This window comes from Schistocerca cancellata, chromosome 2 (assembly GCF_023864275.1).
Source record: "Schistocerca cancellata isolate TAMUIC-IGC-003103 chromosome 2, iqSchCanc2.1, whole genome shotgun sequence".
Lineage (NCBI taxonomy): Eukaryota > Metazoa > Arthropoda > Insecta > Orthoptera > Acrididae > Schistocerca > Schistocerca cancellata.
In genome coordinates this window covers 1,099,426,621-1,099,439,600 of record NC_064627.1, presented here as the reverse complement: position 1 = coordinate 1,099,439,600, position 12,980 = coordinate 1,099,426,621, and the positions used below count along the sequence as shown (strand labels likewise).

The following is a 12,980-nucleotide window of genomic DNA, read 5'->3' as shown; positions in this document are numbered from 1 at the left end:
GGCTCGCACTGCCTGCTGCTGAGAAAGTGATTGCTTTTGCTGATATGACTTGCAATAACGACTGCGCGAAACGCCGCTATCTCGTTAGGGGCGCTACGGCAGACACCCTCTCGAGAACCCCGAATACTTGTTGAGCCCTCGGCTGCGATGGGTTCCAGGCTGACAAAAGAACTGTCGTGTGTGCATTCGCGGATGAGAGAAAGGCTGAGGCAAGTTCGAGTGAACAAGGATGGACTCCTCGGCTCCGTCGTTTCCGTAGTGTAGCGGTTATCACGTCTGCTTCACACGCAGAAGGTCCCCGGTTCTATCCCGGGCGGGAACAGTATTTTCCTGCCTATGTCGTATTGTACCTCAGTGAGCCTCGTCGTGTGTGCATCTGCTGCATGTCCCTTCGTTTTGCAAGTACCACATTTATTGAATTTTTTAGTTACAATGGCAACATCACTACAAGTTGTCTGTGAAGTAAGGAGAACTCAAGCAGTTTCCGTGGTGTAGCGGTTATCACGTCTGCCTAACACGCAGAAGGTCCCCGGTTCGATCCCGGGCGGAAACACTTTTTCATCACTTTAAGCAAGACTTACTAACATGCATCTGCTACCATCTGTACCCGAAACCTTCGTAATTGCCTTCATGCGTCGGACCAGAGTGTCAATTCCTCACATCAAATAAGAAATTCATTTGACATTGGCGGCGAGCTTTTTGCGCTGACTCAGCCACTGACGTGCGATCAGTTTGCACGAAACGCTAGGGCTCGTCCGGGATTTGAACCCGGGACCTCCTGCACCCTAAGCAGGAATCATACCCCTAGACCAACGAGCCCTGTGACACGTCGAATGCCAGTTATTCCAGTCCCTCGATGTCTTCCAGGGTGCTCTGGAAGTCTCGTTTAGGCTGGCGGGATGGGGGCGGCGCGAATTCCAGCGGTCGGCGGCCTTCCTGGGCTATTGGTACCATCATGTAGAGCTGCCCCTGGGCTCGCACTGCCTGCTGCTGAGAAAGTGATTGCTTTTGCTGATATGACTTGCAATAACGACTGCGCGAAACGCCGCTATCTCGTTAGGGGCGCTACGGCAGACACCCTCTCGAGAACCCCGAATACTTGTTGAGCCCTCGGCTGCGATGGGTTCCAGGCTGACAAAAGAACTGTCGTGTGTGCATTCGCGGATGAGAGAAAGGCTGAGGCAAGTTCGAGTGAACAAGGATGGACTCCTCGGCTCCGTCGTTTCCGTAGTGTAGCGGTTATCACGTCTGCTTCACACGCAGAAGGTCCCCGGTTCTATCCCGGGCGGGAACAGTATTTTCCTGCCTATGTCGTATTGTACCTCAGTGAGCCTCGTCGTGTGTGCATCTGCTGCATGTCCCTTCGTTTTGCAAGTACCACATTTATTGAATTTTTTAGTTACAATGGCAACATCACTACAAGTTGTCTGTGAAGTAAGGAGCACTCAAGCAGTTTCCGTGGTGTAGCGGTTATCACGTCTGCCTAACACGCAGAAGGTCCCCGGTTCGATCCCGGGCGGAAACACTTTTTCATCACTTTAAGCAAGACTTACTAACATGCATCTGCTACCATCTGTACCCGAAACCTTCGTAATTGCCTTCATGCGTCGGACCAGAGTGTCAATTCCTCACATCAAATAAGAAATTCATTTGACATTGGCGGCGAGCTTTTTGCGCTGACTCAGCCACTGACGTGCGATCAGTTTGCACGAAACGCTAGGGCTCGTCCGGGATTTGAACCCGGGACCTCCTGCACCCTAAGCAGGAATCATACCCCTAGACCAACGAGCCCTGTGACACGTCGAATGCCAGTTATTCCAGTCCCTCGATGTCTTCCAGGGTGCTCTGGAAGTCTCGTTTAGGCTGTCGGGATGGGGGCGGCGCGAATTCCAGCGGTCGGCGGCCTTCCTGGGCTATTGGTACCATCATGTAGAGCTGCCCCTGGGCTCGCACTGCCTGCTGCTGAGAAAGTGATTGCTTTTGCTGATATGACTTGCAATAACGACTGCGCGAAACGCCGCTATCTCGTTAGGGGCGCTACGGCAGACACCCTCTCGAGAACCCCGAATACTTGTTGAGCCCTCGGCTGCGATGGGTTCCAGGCTGACAAAAGAACTGTCGTGTGTGCATTCGCGGATGAGAGAAAGGCTGAGGCAAGTTCGAGTGAACAAGGATGGACTCCTCGGCTCCGTCGTTTCCGTAGTGTAGCGGTTATCACGTCTGCTTCACACGCAGAAGGTCCCCGGTTCTATCCCGGGCGGGAACAGTATTTTCCTGCCTATGTCGTATTGTACCTCAGTGAGCCTCGTCGTGTGTGCATCTGCTGCATGTCCCTTCGTTTTGCAAGTACCACATTTATTGAATTTTTTAGTTACAATGGCAACATCACTACAAGTTGTCTGTGAAGTAAGGAGCACTCAAGCAGTTTCCGTGGTGTAGCGGTTATCACGTCTGCCTAACACGCAGAAGGTCCCCGGTTCGATCCCGGGCGGAAACACTTTTTCATCACTTTAAGCAAGACTTACTAACATGCATCTGCTACCATCTGTACCCGAAACCTTCGTAATTGCCTTCATGCGTCGGACCAGAGTGTCAATTCCTCACATCAAATAAGAAATTCATTTGACATTGGCGGCGAGCTTTTTGCGCTGACTCAGCCACTGACGTGCGATCAGTTTGCACGAAACGCTAGGGCTCGTCCAGGATTTGAACCCGGGACCTCCTGCACCCTAAGCAGGAATCATACCCCTAGACCAACGAGCCCTGTGACACGTCGAATGCCAGTTATTCCAGTCCCTCGATGTCTTCCAGGGTGCTCTGGAAGTCTCGTTTAGGCTGTCGGGATGGGGGCGGCGCGAATTCCAGCGGTCGGCGGCCTTCCTGGGCTATTGGTACCCTCATGTAGAGCTGCCCCTGGGCTCGCACTGCCTGCTGCTGAGAAAGTGATTGCTTTTGCTGATATGACTTGCAATAACGACTGCGCGAAACGCCGCTATCTCGTTAGGGGCGCTACGGCAGACACCCTCTCGAGAACCCCGAATACTTGTTGAGCCCTCGGCTGCGATGGGTTCCAGGCTGACAAAAGAACTGTCGTGTGTGCATTCGCGGATGAGAGAAAGGCTGAGGCAAGTTCGAGTGAACAAGGATGGACTCCTCGGCTCCGTCGTTTCCGTAGTGTAGCGGTTATCACGTCTGCTTCACACGCAGAAGGTCCCCGGTTCTATCCCGGGCGGGAACAGTATTTTTTTGCCTATGTCGTATTGTACTCCAGTGAGCCTCGTCGTGTGTGCATCTGCTGCATGTCCCTTCGTTTTGCAAGTACCACATTTATTGAATTTTTTAGTTACGATGGCAACATCAATACAAGTTGTCTGTGAAGTAAGGTGCACTCAAGCAGTTTCCGTGGTGTGGCGGTTGTCACGTCTGCCTAACACGCAGAAGGTCCCCGGTTCGATCCCGGGCGGAAACACTTTTTCATCACATTAAGCAAGACTTACTAACATGCATCTGCTACCATCTGTACCCGAAACCTCCGTAATTGCCTTCATGCGTCGGACCAGAGTGTCAATTGCTCACATCAAATAAGAAATTCATTTGACATTGGCGGCGAGCTTTTTGCGCTGACTCAGCCACTGACGTGTGATCAGTTTGCACAAAACGCTAGGGCTCGTCCAGGATTTGAACCCGGGACCACCTGCACCCTAAGCAGGAATCATACCCCTAGACCAACGAGCTTGTGGCACGGCGAATGCCAGTTATTCCAGTCCCTCGATGTCTTCCAGGGTGCTCTGGAAGTCTCGTTTAGGCTGGCGGGATGGGGGCGGCGCGAATTCCCGCGGTCGGCGGCCTTCCTGGGCTATTGGTACCTTCATGTAGAGCTGCCCCTGGGCTCGCACTGCCTGCTGCTGAGAAAGTGATTGCTTTTGCTGATATGACTTGCAATAACGACTGCGCGAAACGCCGCTATCTCGTTAGGGGCGCTACGGCAGACACCCTCTCGAGAACCCCGAAGACTTCTTGAGCCCTCGGCTGCGATGGGTTCCAGGCTGACAAAAGAACTGCCGTGTGTGCATTCGCGGATGAGAGAAAGTCTGAGGCAAGTTCGAGTGAACAAGGATGGACTCCTCGGCTCCGTCGTTTCCGTAGTGTAGCGGTTATCACGTCTGCTTCACACGCAGAAGGTCCCCGGTTCTATCCCGGGCGGGAACAGTATTTTCCTGCCTATGTCGTATTGTACCTCAGTGAGCCTCGTCGTGTGTGCATCTGCTGCATGTCCCTTCGTTTTGCAAGTACCACATTTATTGAATTTTTTAGTTACAATGGCAACATCACTACAAGTTGTCTGTGAAGTAAGGAGCACTCAAGCAGTTTCCGTGGTGTAGCGGTTATCACGTCTGCCCAACACGCAGAAGGTCCCCGGTTCGATCCCGGGCGGAAACACTTTTTCATCACTTTAAGCAAGACTTACTAACATGCATCTGCTACCATCTGTACCCGAAACCTTCGTAATTGCCTTCATGCGTCGGACCAGAGTGTCAATTCCTCACATCAAATAAGAAATTCATTTGACATTGGCGGCGAGCTTTTTGCGCTGACTCAGCCACTGACGTGCGATCAGTTTGCACGAAACGCTAGGGCTCGTCCGGGATTTGAACCCGGGACCTCCTGCACCCTAAGCAGGAATCATACCCCTAGACCAACGAGCCCTGTGACACGTCGAATGCCAGTTATTCCAGTCCCTCGATGTCTTCCAGGGTGCTCTGGAAGTCTCGTTTAGGCTGGCGGGATGGGGGCGGCGCGAATTCCAGCGGTCGGCGGCCTTCCTGGGCTATTGGTACCATCATGTAGAGCTGCCCCTGGGCTCGCACTGCCTGCTGCTGAGAAAGTGATTGCTTTTGCTGATATGACTTGCAATAACGACTGCGCGAAACGCCGCTATCTCGTTAGGGGCGCTACGGCAGACACCCTCTCGAGAACCCCGAATACTTGTTGAGCCCTCGGCTGCGATGGGTTCCAGGCTGACAAAAGAACTGTCGTGTGTGCATTCGCGGATGAGAGAAAGGCTGAGGCAAGTTCGAGTGAACAAGGATGGACTCCTCGGCTCCGTCGTTTCCGTAGTGTAGCGGTTATCACGTCTGCTTCACACGCAGAAGGTCCCCGGTTCTATCCCGGGCGGGAACAGTATTTTCCTGCCTATGTCGTATTGTACCTCAGTGAGCCTCGTCGTGTGTGCATCTGCTGCATGTCCCTTCGTTTTGCAAGTACCACATTTATTGAATTTTTTAGTTACAATGGCAACATCACTACAAGTTGTCTGCGAAGTAAGGAGCACTCAAGCAGTTTCCGTGGTGTAGCGGTTATCACGTCTGCCTAACACGCAGAAGGTCCCCGGTTCGATCCCGGGCGGAAACACTTTTTCATCACTTTAAGCAAGACTTACTAACATGCATCTGCTACCATCTGTACCCGAAACCTTCGTAATTGCCTTCATGCGTCGGACCAGAGTGTCAATTCCTCACATCAAATAAGAAATTCATTTGACATTGGCGGCGAGCTTTTTGCGCTGACTCAGCCACTGACGTGCGATCAGTTTGCACGAAACGCTAGGGCTCGTCCGGGATTTGAACCCGGGACCTCCTGCACCCTAAGCAGGAATCATACCCCTAGACCAACGAGCCCTGTGACACGTCGAATGCCAGTTATTCCAGTCCCTCGATGTCTTCCAGGGTGCTCTGGAAGTCTCGTTTAGGCTGGCGGGATGGGGGCGGCGCGAATTCCCGCGGTCGGCGGCCTTCCTGGGCTATTGGTACCATCATGTAGAGCTGCCCCTGGGCTCGCACTGCCTGCTGCTGAGAAAGTGATTGCTTTTGCTGATATGACTTGCAATAACGACTGCGCGAAACGCCGCTATCTCGTTAGGGGCGCTACGGCAGACACCCTCTCGAGAACCCCGAATACTTGTTGAGCCCTCGGCTGCGATGGGTTCCAGGCTGACAAAAGAACTGTCGTGTGTGCATTCGCGGATGAGAGAAAGGCTGAGGCAAGTTCGAGTGAACAAGGATGGACTCCTCGGCTCCGTCGTTTCCGTAGTGTAGCGGTTATCACGTCTGCTTCACACGCAGAAGGTCCCCGGTTCTATCCCGGGCGGGAACAGTATTTTTTTGCCTATGTCGTATTGTACTCCAGTGAGCCTCGTCGTGTGTGCATCTGCTGCATGTCCCTTCGTTTTGCAAGTACCACATTTATTGAATTTTTTAGTTACGATGGCAACATCAATACAAGTTGTCTGTGAAGTAAGGTGCACTCAAGCAGTTTCCGTGGTGTGGCGGTTGTCACGTCTGCCTAACACGCAGAAGGTCCCCGGTTCGATCCCGGGCGGAAACACTTTTTCATCACATTAAGCAAGACTTACTAACATGCATCTGCTACCATCTGTACCCGAAACCTCCGTAATTGCCTTCATGCATCGGACCAGAGTGTCAATTGCTCACATCAAATAAGAAATTCATTTGACATTGGCGGCGAGCTTTTTGCGCTGACTCAGCCACTGACGTGTGATCAGTTTGCACAAAACGCTAGGGCTCGTCCAGGATTTGAACCCGGGACCACCTGCACCCTAAGCAGGAATCATACCCCTAGACCAACGAGCTTGTGGCACGGCGAATGCCAGTTATTCCAGTCCCTCGATGTCTTCCAGGGTGCTCTGGAAGTCTCGTTTAGGCTGGCGGGATGGGGGCGGCGCGAATTCCCGCGGTCGGCGGCCTTCCTGGGCTATTGGTACCATCATGTAGAGCTGCCCCTGGGCTCGCACTGCCTGCTGCTGAGAAAGTGATTGCTTTTGCTGATATGACTTGCAATAACGACTGCGCGAAACGCCGCTATCTCGTTAGGGGCGCTACGGCAGACACCCTCTCGAGAACCCCGAATACTTGTTGAGCCCTCGGCTGCGATGGGTTCCAGGCTGACAAAAGAACTGTCGTGTGTGCATTCGCGGATGAGAGAAAGGCTGAGGCAAGTTCGAGTGAACAAGGATGGACTCCTCGGCTCCGTCGTTTCCGTAGTGTAGCGGTTATCACGTCTGCTTCACACGCAGAAGGTCCCCGGTTCTATCCCGGGCGGGAACAGTATTTTTTTGCCTATGTCGTATTGTACTCCAGTGAGCCTCGTCGTGTGTGCATCTGCTGCATGTCCCTTCGTTTTGCAAGTACCACATTTATTGAATTTTTTAGTTACGATGGCAACATCAATACAAGTTGTCTGTGAAGTAAGGTGCACTCAAGCAGTTTCCGTGGTGTGGCGGTTGTCACGTCTGCCTAACACGCAGAAGGTCCCCGGTTCGATCCCGGGCGGAAACACTTTTTCATCACATTAAGCAAGACTTACTAACATGCATCTGCTACCATCTGTACCCGAAACCTCCGTAATTGCCTTCATGCGTCGGACCAGAGTGTCAATTGCTCACATCAAATAAGAAATTCATTTGACATTGGCGGCGAGCTTTTTGCGCTGACTCAGCCACTGACGTGTGATCAGTTTGCACAAAACGCTAGGGCTCGTCCAGGATTTGAACCCGGGACCACCTGCACCCTAAGCAGGAATCATACCCCTAGACCAACGAGCTTGTGGCACGGCGAATGCCAGTTATTCCAGTCCCTCGATGTCTTCCAGGGTGCTCTGGAAGTCTCGTTTAGGCTGGCGGGATGGGGGCGGCGCGAATTCCCGCGGTCGGCGGCCTTCCTGGGCTATTGGTACCTTCATGTAGAGCTGCCCCTGGGCTCGCACTGCCTGCTGCTGAGAAAGTGATTGCTTTTGCTGATATGACTTGCAATAACGACTGCGCGAAACGCCGCTATCTCGTTAGGGGCGCTACGGCAGACACCCTCTCGAGAACCCCGAAGACTTCTTGAGCCCTCGGCTGCGATGGGTTCCAGGCTGACAAAAGAACTGCCGTGTGTGCATTCGCGGATGAGAGAAAGTCTGAGGCAAGTTCGAGTGAACAAGGATGGACTCCTCGGCTCCGTCGTTTCCGTAGTGTAGCGGTTATCACGTCTGCTTCACACGCAGAAGGTCCCCGGTTCTATCCCGGGCGGGAACAGTATTTTCCTGCCTATGTCGTATTGTACCTCAGTGAGCCTCGTCGTGTGTGCATCTGCTGCATGTCCCTTCGTTTTGCAAGTACCACATTTATTGAATTTTTTAGTTACAATGGCAACATCACTACAAGTTGTCTGTGAAGTAAGGAGCACTCAAGCAGTTTCCGTGGTGTAGCGGTTATCACGTCTGCCCAACACGCAGAAGGTCCCCGGTTCGATCCCGGGCGGAAACACTTTTTCATCACTTTAAGCAAGACTTACTAACATGCATCTGCTACCATCTGTACCCGAAACCTTCGTAATTGCCTTCATGCGTCGGACCAGAGTGTCAATTCCTCACATCAAATAAGAAATTCATTTGACATTGGCGGCGAGCTTTTTGCGCTGACTCAGCCACTGACGTGCGATCAGTTTGCACGAAACGCTAGGGCTCGTCCGGGATTTGAACCCGGGACCTCCTGCACCCTAAGCAGGAATCATACCCCTAGACCAACGAGCCCTGTGACACGTCGAATGCCAGTTATTCCAGTCCCTCGATGTCTTCCAGGGTGCTCTGGAAGTCTCGTTTAGGCTGGCGGGATGGGGGCGGCGCGAATTCCAGCGGTCGGCGGCCTTCCTGGGCTATTGGTACCATCATGTAGAGCTGCCCCTGGGCTCGCACTGCCTGCTGCTGAGAAAGTGATTGCTTTTGCTGATATGACTTGCAATAACGACTGCGCGAAACGCCGCTATCTCGTTAGGGGCGCTACGGCAGACACCCTCTCGAGAACCCCGAATACTTGTTGAGCCCTCGGCTGCGATGGGTTCCAGGCTGACAAAAGAACTGTCGTGTGTGCATTCGCGGATGAGAGAAAGGCTGAGGCAAGTTCGAGTGAACAAGGATGGACTCCTCGGCTCCGTCGTTTCCGTAGTGTAGCGGTTATCACGTCTGCTTCACACGCAGAAGGTCCCCGGTTCTATCCCGGGCGGGAACAGTATTTTCCTGCCTATGTCGTATTGTACCTCAGTGAGCCTCGTCGTGTGTGCATCTGCTGCATGTCCCTTCGTTTTGCAAGTACCACATTTATTGAATTTTTTAGTTACAATGGCAACATCACTACAAGTTGTCTGCGAAGTAAGGAGCACTCAAGCAGTTTCCGTGGTGTAGCGGTTATCACGTCTGCCTAACACGCAGAAGGTCCCCGGTTCGATCCCGGGCGGAAACACTTTTTCATCACTTTAAGCAAGACTTACTAACATGCATCTGCTACCATCTGTACCCGAAACCTTCGTAATTGCCTTCATGCGTCGGACCAGAGTGTCAATTCCTCACATCAAATAAGAAATTCATTTGACATTGGCGGCGAGCTTTTTGCGCTGACTCAGCCACTGACGTGCGATCAGTTTGCACGAAACGCTAGGGCTCGTCCGGGATTTGAACCCGGGACCTCCTGCACCCTAAGCAGGAATCATACCCCTAGACCAACGAGCCCTGTGACACGTCGAATGCCAGTTATTCCAGTCCCTCGATGTCTTCCAGGGTGCTCTGGAAGTCTCGTTTAGGCTGGCGGGATGGGGGCGGCGCGAATTCCCGCGGTCGGCGGCCTTCCTGGGCTATTGGTACCATCATGTAGAGCTGCCCCTGGGCTCGCACTGCCTGCTGCTGAGAAAGTGATTGCTTTTGCTGATATGACTTGCAATAACGACTGCGCGAAACGCCGCTATCTCGTTAGGGGCGCTACGGCAGACACCCTCTCGAGAACCCCGAATACTTGTTGAGCCCTCGGCTGCGATGGGTTCCAGGCTGACAAAAGAACTGTCGTGTGTGCATTCGCGGATGAGAGAAAGGCTGAGGCAAGTTCGAGTGAACAAGGATGGACTCCTCGGCTCCGTCGTTTCCGTAGTGTAGCGGTTATCACGTCTGCTTCACACGCAGAAGGTCCCCGGTTCTATCCCGGGCGGGAACAGTATTTTTTTGCCTATGTCGTATTGTACTCCAGTGAGCCTCGTCGTGTGTGCATCTGCTGCATGTCCCTTCGTTTTGCAAGTACCACATTTATTGAATTTTTTAGTTACGATGGCAACATCAATACAAGTTGTCTGTGAAGTAAGGTGCACTCAAGCAGTTTCCGTGGTGTGGCGGTTGTCACGTCTGCCTAACACGCAGAAGGTCCCCGGTTCGATCCCGGGCGGAAACACTTTTTCATCACATTAAGCAAGACTTACTAACATGCATCTGCTACCATCTGTACCCGAAACCTCCGTAATTGCCTTCATGCATCGGACCAGAGTGTCAATTGCTCACATCAAATAAGAAATTCATTTGACATTGGCGGCGAGCTTTTTGCGCTGACTCAGCCACTGACGTGTGATCAGTTTGCACAAAACGCTAGGGCTCGTCCAGGATTTGAACCCGGGACCACCTGCACCCTAAGCAGGAATCATACCCCTAGACCAACGAGCTTGTGGCACGGCGAATGCCAGTTATTCCAGTCCCTCGATGTCTTCCAGGGTGCTCTGGAAGTCTCGTTTAGGCTGGCGGGATGGGGGCGGCGCGAATTCCCGCGGTCGGCGGCCTTCCTGGGCTATTGGTACCATCATGTAGAGCTGCCCCTGGGCTCGCACTGCCTGCTGCTGAGAAAGTGATTGCTTTTGCTGATATGACTTGCAATAACGACTGCGCGAAACGCCGCTATCTCGTTAGGGGCGCTACGGCAGACACCCTCTCGAGAACCCCGAATACTTGTTGAGCCCTCGGCTGCGATGGGTTCCAGGCTGACAAAAGAACTGTCGTGTGTGCATTCGCGGATGAGAGAAAGGCTGAGGCAAGTTCGAGTGAACAAGGATGGACTCCTCGGCTCCGTCGTTTCCGTAGTGTAGCGGTTATCACGTCTGCTTCACACGCAGAAGGTCCCCGGTTCTATCCCGGGCGGGAACAGTATTTTTTTGCCTATGTCGTATTGTACTCCAGTGAGCCTCGTCGTGTGTGCATCTGCTGCATGTCCCTTCGTTTTGCAAGTACCACATTTATTGAATTTTTTAGTTACGATGGCAACATCAATACAAGTTGTCTGTGAAGTAAGGTGCACTCAAGCAGTTTCCGTGGTGTGGCGGTTGTCACGTCTGCCTAACACGCGGAAGGTCCCCGGTTCGATCCCGGGCGGAAACACTTTTTCATCACATTAAGCAAGACTTACTAACATGCATCTGCTACCATCTGTACCCGAAACCTCCGTAATTGCCTTCATGCGTCGGACCAGAGTGTCAATTGCTCACATCAAATAAGAAATTCATTTGACATTGGCGGCGAGCTTTTTGCGCTGACTCAGCCACTGACGTGTGATCAGTTTGCACAAAACGCTAGGGCTCGTCCAGGATTTGAACCCGGGACCACCTGCACCCTAAGCAGGAATCATACCCCTAGACCAACGAGCTTGTGGCACGGCGGATGCCAGTTATTCCAGTCCCTCGATGTCTTCCAGGGTGCTCTGGAAGTCTCGTTTAGGCTGGCGGGATGGGGGCGGCGCGAATTCCCGCGGTCGGCGGCCTTCCTGGGCTATTGGTACCTTCATGTAGAGCTGCCCCTGGGCTCGCACTGCCTGCTGCTGAGAAAGTGATTGCTTTTGCTGATATGACTTGCAATAACGACTGCGCGAAACGCCGCTATCTCATTAGGGGCGCTACGGCAGACACCCTCTCGAGAACCCCGAAGACTTCTTGAGCCCTCGGCTGCGATGGGTTCCAGGCTGACAAAAGAACTGTCGTGTGTGCATTCGCGGATGAGAGAAAGGCTGAGGCAAGTTCGAGTGAACAAGGATGGACTCCTCGGCTCCGTCGTTTCCGTAGTGTAGCGGTTATCACGTCTGCTTCACACGCAGAAGGTCCCCGGTTCTATCCCGGGCGGGAACAGTATTTTCCTGCCTATGTCGTATTGTACTCCAGTGAGCCTCGTCGTGTGTGCATCTGCTGCATGTCCCTTCGTTTTGCAAGTACCACATTTATTGAATTTTTTAGTTACGATGGCAACATCAATACAAGTTGTCTGTGAAGTAAGGTGCACTCAAGCAGTTTCCGTGGTGTGGCGGTTGTCACGTCTGCCTAACACGCAGAAGGTCCCCGGTTCGATCCCGGGCGGAAACACTTTTTCATCACATTAAGCAAGACTTACTAACATGCATCTGCTACCATCTGTACCCGAAACCTCCGTATTTGCCTTCATGCGTCGGACCAGAGTGTCAATTGCTCACATCAAATAAGAAATTCATTTGACATTGGCGGCGAGCTTTTTGCGCTGACTCAGCCACTGACGTGTGATCAGTTTGCACAAAACGCTAGGGCTCGTCCAGGATTTGAACCCGGGACCACCTGCACCCTAAGCAGGAATCATACCCCTAGACCAACGAGCTTGTGGCTCGGCGCATGCCAGTTATTCCAGTCCCTCGATGTCTTCCAGGGTGCTCTGGAAGTCTCGTTTAGGCTGGCGGGATGGGGGCGGCGCGAATTCCCGCGGTCGGCGGCCTTTCTGGGCTATTGGTACCTTCATGTAGAGCTGCCCCTGGGCTCGCACTGCCTGCTGCTGAGAAAGTGATTGCTTTTGCTGATATGACTTGCAATAACGACTGCGCGAAACGCCGCTATCTCGTTAGGGGCGCTACGGCAGACACCCTCTCGAGAACCCCGAAGACTTCTTGAGCCCTCGGCTGCGATGGGTTCCAGGCTGACAAAAGAACTGTCGTGTGTGCATTCGCGGATGAGAGAAAGGCTGAGGCAAGTTCGAGTGAACAAGGATGGACTCCTCGGCTCCGTCGTTTCCGTAGTGTAGCGGTTATCACGTCTGCTTCACACGCAGAAGGTCCCCGGTTCTATCCCGGGCGGGAACAGTATTTTCCTGCCTATGTCGTATTGTAC

General features: G+C 52.9%; 40 non-coding genes across 40 annotated transcripts; 27 read left to right on the top strand and 13 right to left on the bottom strand.

Annotated features, from left to right (window-relative positions):
* Positions 1 to 249: 249 nt before the first annotated feature.
* On the top strand, positions 250 to 322 carry Trnav-cac (transfer RNA valine (anticodon CAC)). The gene has a single exon. It is a non-coding gene; the product is annotated as a tRNA-Val (tRNA).
* Positions 323 to 480: 158 nt separating this feature from the next.
* On the top strand, positions 481 to 553 carry Trnav-aac (transfer RNA valine (anticodon AAC)). Its single transcript has one exon. It is a non-coding gene; the product is annotated as a tRNA-Val (tRNA).
* Positions 554 to 747: 194 nt separating this feature from the next.
* Trnap-agg (transfer RNA proline (anticodon AGG)) lies at positions 748 to 819 on the bottom strand. The gene has a single exon. It is a non-coding gene; the product is annotated as a tRNA-Pro (tRNA).
* Positions 820 to 1,221: 402 nt separating this feature from the next.
* On the top strand, positions 1,222 to 1,294 carry Trnav-cac (transfer RNA valine (anticodon CAC)). The gene has a single exon. It is a non-coding gene; the product is annotated as a tRNA-Val (tRNA).
* Positions 1,295 to 1,452: 158 nt separating this feature from the next.
* Trnav-aac (transfer RNA valine (anticodon AAC)) lies at positions 1,453 to 1,525 on the top strand. The gene has a single exon. It is a non-coding gene; the product is annotated as a tRNA-Val (tRNA).
* Positions 1,526 to 1,719: 194 nt separating this feature from the next.
* Trnap-agg (transfer RNA proline (anticodon AGG)) lies at positions 1,720 to 1,791 on the bottom strand. Its single transcript has one exon. It is a non-coding gene; the product is annotated as a tRNA-Pro (tRNA).
* A 402-nt stretch (positions 1,792 to 2,193) lies between these two features.
* On the top strand, positions 2,194 to 2,266 carry Trnav-cac (transfer RNA valine (anticodon CAC)). Its single transcript has one exon. It is a non-coding gene; the product is annotated as a tRNA-Val (tRNA).
* A 158-nt stretch (positions 2,267 to 2,424) lies between these two features.
* Positions 2,425 to 2,497, top strand: Trnav-aac (transfer RNA valine (anticodon AAC)). The gene has a single exon. It is a non-coding gene; the product is annotated as a tRNA-Val (tRNA).
* Positions 2,498 to 2,691: 194 nt separating this feature from the next.
* Trnap-agg (transfer RNA proline (anticodon AGG)) lies at positions 2,692 to 2,763 on the bottom strand. The gene has a single exon. It is a non-coding gene; the product is annotated as a tRNA-Pro (tRNA).
* A 402-nt stretch (positions 2,764 to 3,165) lies between these two features.
* On the top strand, positions 3,166 to 3,238 carry Trnav-cac (transfer RNA valine (anticodon CAC)). The gene has a single exon. It is a non-coding gene; the product is annotated as a tRNA-Val (tRNA).
* A 158-nt stretch (positions 3,239 to 3,396) lies between these two features.
* On the top strand, positions 3,397 to 3,469 carry Trnav-aac (transfer RNA valine (anticodon AAC)). The gene has a single exon. It is a non-coding gene; the product is annotated as a tRNA-Val (tRNA).
* A 194-nt stretch (positions 3,470 to 3,663) lies between these two features.
* On the bottom strand, positions 3,664 to 3,735 carry Trnap-agg (transfer RNA proline (anticodon AGG)). The gene has a single exon. It is a non-coding gene; the product is annotated as a tRNA-Pro (tRNA).
* Positions 3,736 to 4,136: 401 nt separating this feature from the next.
* Positions 4,137 to 4,209, top strand: Trnav-cac (transfer RNA valine (anticodon CAC)). Its single transcript has one exon. It is a non-coding gene; the product is annotated as a tRNA-Val (tRNA).
* Positions 4,210 to 4,367: 158 nt separating this feature from the next.
* On the top strand, positions 4,368 to 4,440 carry Trnav-aac (transfer RNA valine (anticodon AAC)). The gene has a single exon. It is a non-coding gene; the product is annotated as a tRNA-Val (tRNA).
* Positions 4,441 to 4,634: 194 nt separating this feature from the next.
* Positions 4,635 to 4,706, bottom strand: Trnap-agg (transfer RNA proline (anticodon AGG)). The gene has a single exon. It is a non-coding gene; the product is annotated as a tRNA-Pro (tRNA).
* Positions 4,707 to 5,108: 402 nt separating this feature from the next.
* Trnav-cac (transfer RNA valine (anticodon CAC)) lies at positions 5,109 to 5,181 on the top strand. The gene has a single exon. It is a non-coding gene; the product is annotated as a tRNA-Val (tRNA).
* Positions 5,182 to 5,339: 158 nt separating this feature from the next.
* Trnav-aac (transfer RNA valine (anticodon AAC)) lies at positions 5,340 to 5,412 on the top strand. The gene has a single exon. It is a non-coding gene; the product is annotated as a tRNA-Val (tRNA).
* A 194-nt stretch (positions 5,413 to 5,606) lies between these two features.
* Positions 5,607 to 5,678, bottom strand: Trnap-agg (transfer RNA proline (anticodon AGG)). Its single transcript has one exon. It is a non-coding gene; the product is annotated as a tRNA-Pro (tRNA).
* Positions 5,679 to 6,080: 402 nt separating this feature from the next.
* Positions 6,081 to 6,153, top strand: Trnav-cac (transfer RNA valine (anticodon CAC)). The gene has a single exon. It is a non-coding gene; the product is annotated as a tRNA-Val (tRNA).
* Positions 6,154 to 6,311: 158 nt separating this feature from the next.
* Positions 6,312 to 6,384, top strand: Trnav-aac (transfer RNA valine (anticodon AAC)). Its single transcript has one exon. It is a non-coding gene; the product is annotated as a tRNA-Val (tRNA).
* Positions 6,385 to 6,578: 194 nt separating this feature from the next.
* On the bottom strand, positions 6,579 to 6,650 carry Trnap-agg (transfer RNA proline (anticodon AGG)). The gene has a single exon. It is a non-coding gene; the product is annotated as a tRNA-Pro (tRNA).
* A 401-nt stretch (positions 6,651 to 7,051) lies between these two features.
* Positions 7,052 to 7,124, top strand: Trnav-cac (transfer RNA valine (anticodon CAC)). Its single transcript has one exon. It is a non-coding gene; the product is annotated as a tRNA-Val (tRNA).
* Positions 7,125 to 7,282: 158 nt separating this feature from the next.
* On the top strand, positions 7,283 to 7,355 carry Trnav-aac (transfer RNA valine (anticodon AAC)). Its single transcript has one exon. It is a non-coding gene; the product is annotated as a tRNA-Val (tRNA).
* A 194-nt stretch (positions 7,356 to 7,549) lies between these two features.
* On the bottom strand, positions 7,550 to 7,621 carry Trnap-agg (transfer RNA proline (anticodon AGG)). The gene has a single exon. It is a non-coding gene; the product is annotated as a tRNA-Pro (tRNA).
* A 401-nt stretch (positions 7,622 to 8,022) lies between these two features.
* Trnav-cac (transfer RNA valine (anticodon CAC)) lies at positions 8,023 to 8,095 on the top strand. Its single transcript has one exon. It is a non-coding gene; the product is annotated as a tRNA-Val (tRNA).
* A 158-nt stretch (positions 8,096 to 8,253) lies between these two features.
* Positions 8,254 to 8,326, top strand: Trnav-aac (transfer RNA valine (anticodon AAC)). The gene has a single exon. It is a non-coding gene; the product is annotated as a tRNA-Val (tRNA).
* Positions 8,327 to 8,520: 194 nt separating this feature from the next.
* Trnap-agg (transfer RNA proline (anticodon AGG)) lies at positions 8,521 to 8,592 on the bottom strand. Its single transcript has one exon. It is a non-coding gene; the product is annotated as a tRNA-Pro (tRNA).
* Positions 8,593 to 8,994: 402 nt separating this feature from the next.
* Positions 8,995 to 9,067, top strand: Trnav-cac (transfer RNA valine (anticodon CAC)). The gene has a single exon. It is a non-coding gene; the product is annotated as a tRNA-Val (tRNA).
* Positions 9,068 to 9,225: 158 nt separating this feature from the next.
* Trnav-aac (transfer RNA valine (anticodon AAC)) lies at positions 9,226 to 9,298 on the top strand. Its single transcript has one exon. It is a non-coding gene; the product is annotated as a tRNA-Val (tRNA).
* A 194-nt stretch (positions 9,299 to 9,492) lies between these two features.
* Positions 9,493 to 9,564, bottom strand: Trnap-agg (transfer RNA proline (anticodon AGG)). Its single transcript has one exon. It is a non-coding gene; the product is annotated as a tRNA-Pro (tRNA).
* Positions 9,565 to 9,966: 402 nt separating this feature from the next.
* Trnav-cac (transfer RNA valine (anticodon CAC)) lies at positions 9,967 to 10,039 on the top strand. The gene has a single exon. It is a non-coding gene; the product is annotated as a tRNA-Val (tRNA).
* A 158-nt stretch (positions 10,040 to 10,197) lies between these two features.
* On the top strand, positions 10,198 to 10,270 carry Trnav-aac (transfer RNA valine (anticodon AAC)). The gene has a single exon. It is a non-coding gene; the product is annotated as a tRNA-Val (tRNA).
* A 194-nt stretch (positions 10,271 to 10,464) lies between these two features.
* Positions 10,465 to 10,536, bottom strand: Trnap-agg (transfer RNA proline (anticodon AGG)). Its single transcript has one exon. It is a non-coding gene; the product is annotated as a tRNA-Pro (tRNA).
* Positions 10,537 to 10,937: 401 nt separating this feature from the next.
* Positions 10,938 to 11,010, top strand: Trnav-cac (transfer RNA valine (anticodon CAC)). Its single transcript has one exon. It is a non-coding gene; the product is annotated as a tRNA-Val (tRNA).
* A 158-nt stretch (positions 11,011 to 11,168) lies between these two features.
* On the top strand, positions 11,169 to 11,241 carry Trnav-aac (transfer RNA valine (anticodon AAC)). Its single transcript has one exon. It is a non-coding gene; the product is annotated as a tRNA-Val (tRNA).
* A 194-nt stretch (positions 11,242 to 11,435) lies between these two features.
* Positions 11,436 to 11,507, bottom strand: Trnap-agg (transfer RNA proline (anticodon AGG)). The gene has a single exon. It is a non-coding gene; the product is annotated as a tRNA-Pro (tRNA).
* A 401-nt stretch (positions 11,508 to 11,908) lies between these two features.
* Trnav-cac (transfer RNA valine (anticodon CAC)) lies at positions 11,909 to 11,981 on the top strand. The gene has a single exon. It is a non-coding gene; the product is annotated as a tRNA-Val (tRNA).
* A 158-nt stretch (positions 11,982 to 12,139) lies between these two features.
* On the top strand, positions 12,140 to 12,212 carry Trnav-aac (transfer RNA valine (anticodon AAC)). Its single transcript has one exon. It is a non-coding gene; the product is annotated as a tRNA-Val (tRNA).
* Positions 12,213 to 12,406: 194 nt separating this feature from the next.
* On the bottom strand, positions 12,407 to 12,478 carry Trnap-agg (transfer RNA proline (anticodon AGG)). Its single transcript has one exon. It is a non-coding gene; the product is annotated as a tRNA-Pro (tRNA).
* Positions 12,479 to 12,879: 401 nt separating this feature from the next.
* Trnav-cac (transfer RNA valine (anticodon CAC)) lies at positions 12,880 to 12,952 on the top strand. Its single transcript has one exon. It is a non-coding gene; the product is annotated as a tRNA-Val (tRNA).
* The last annotated feature ends 28 nt before the right edge of the window (positions 12,953 to 12,980 follow it).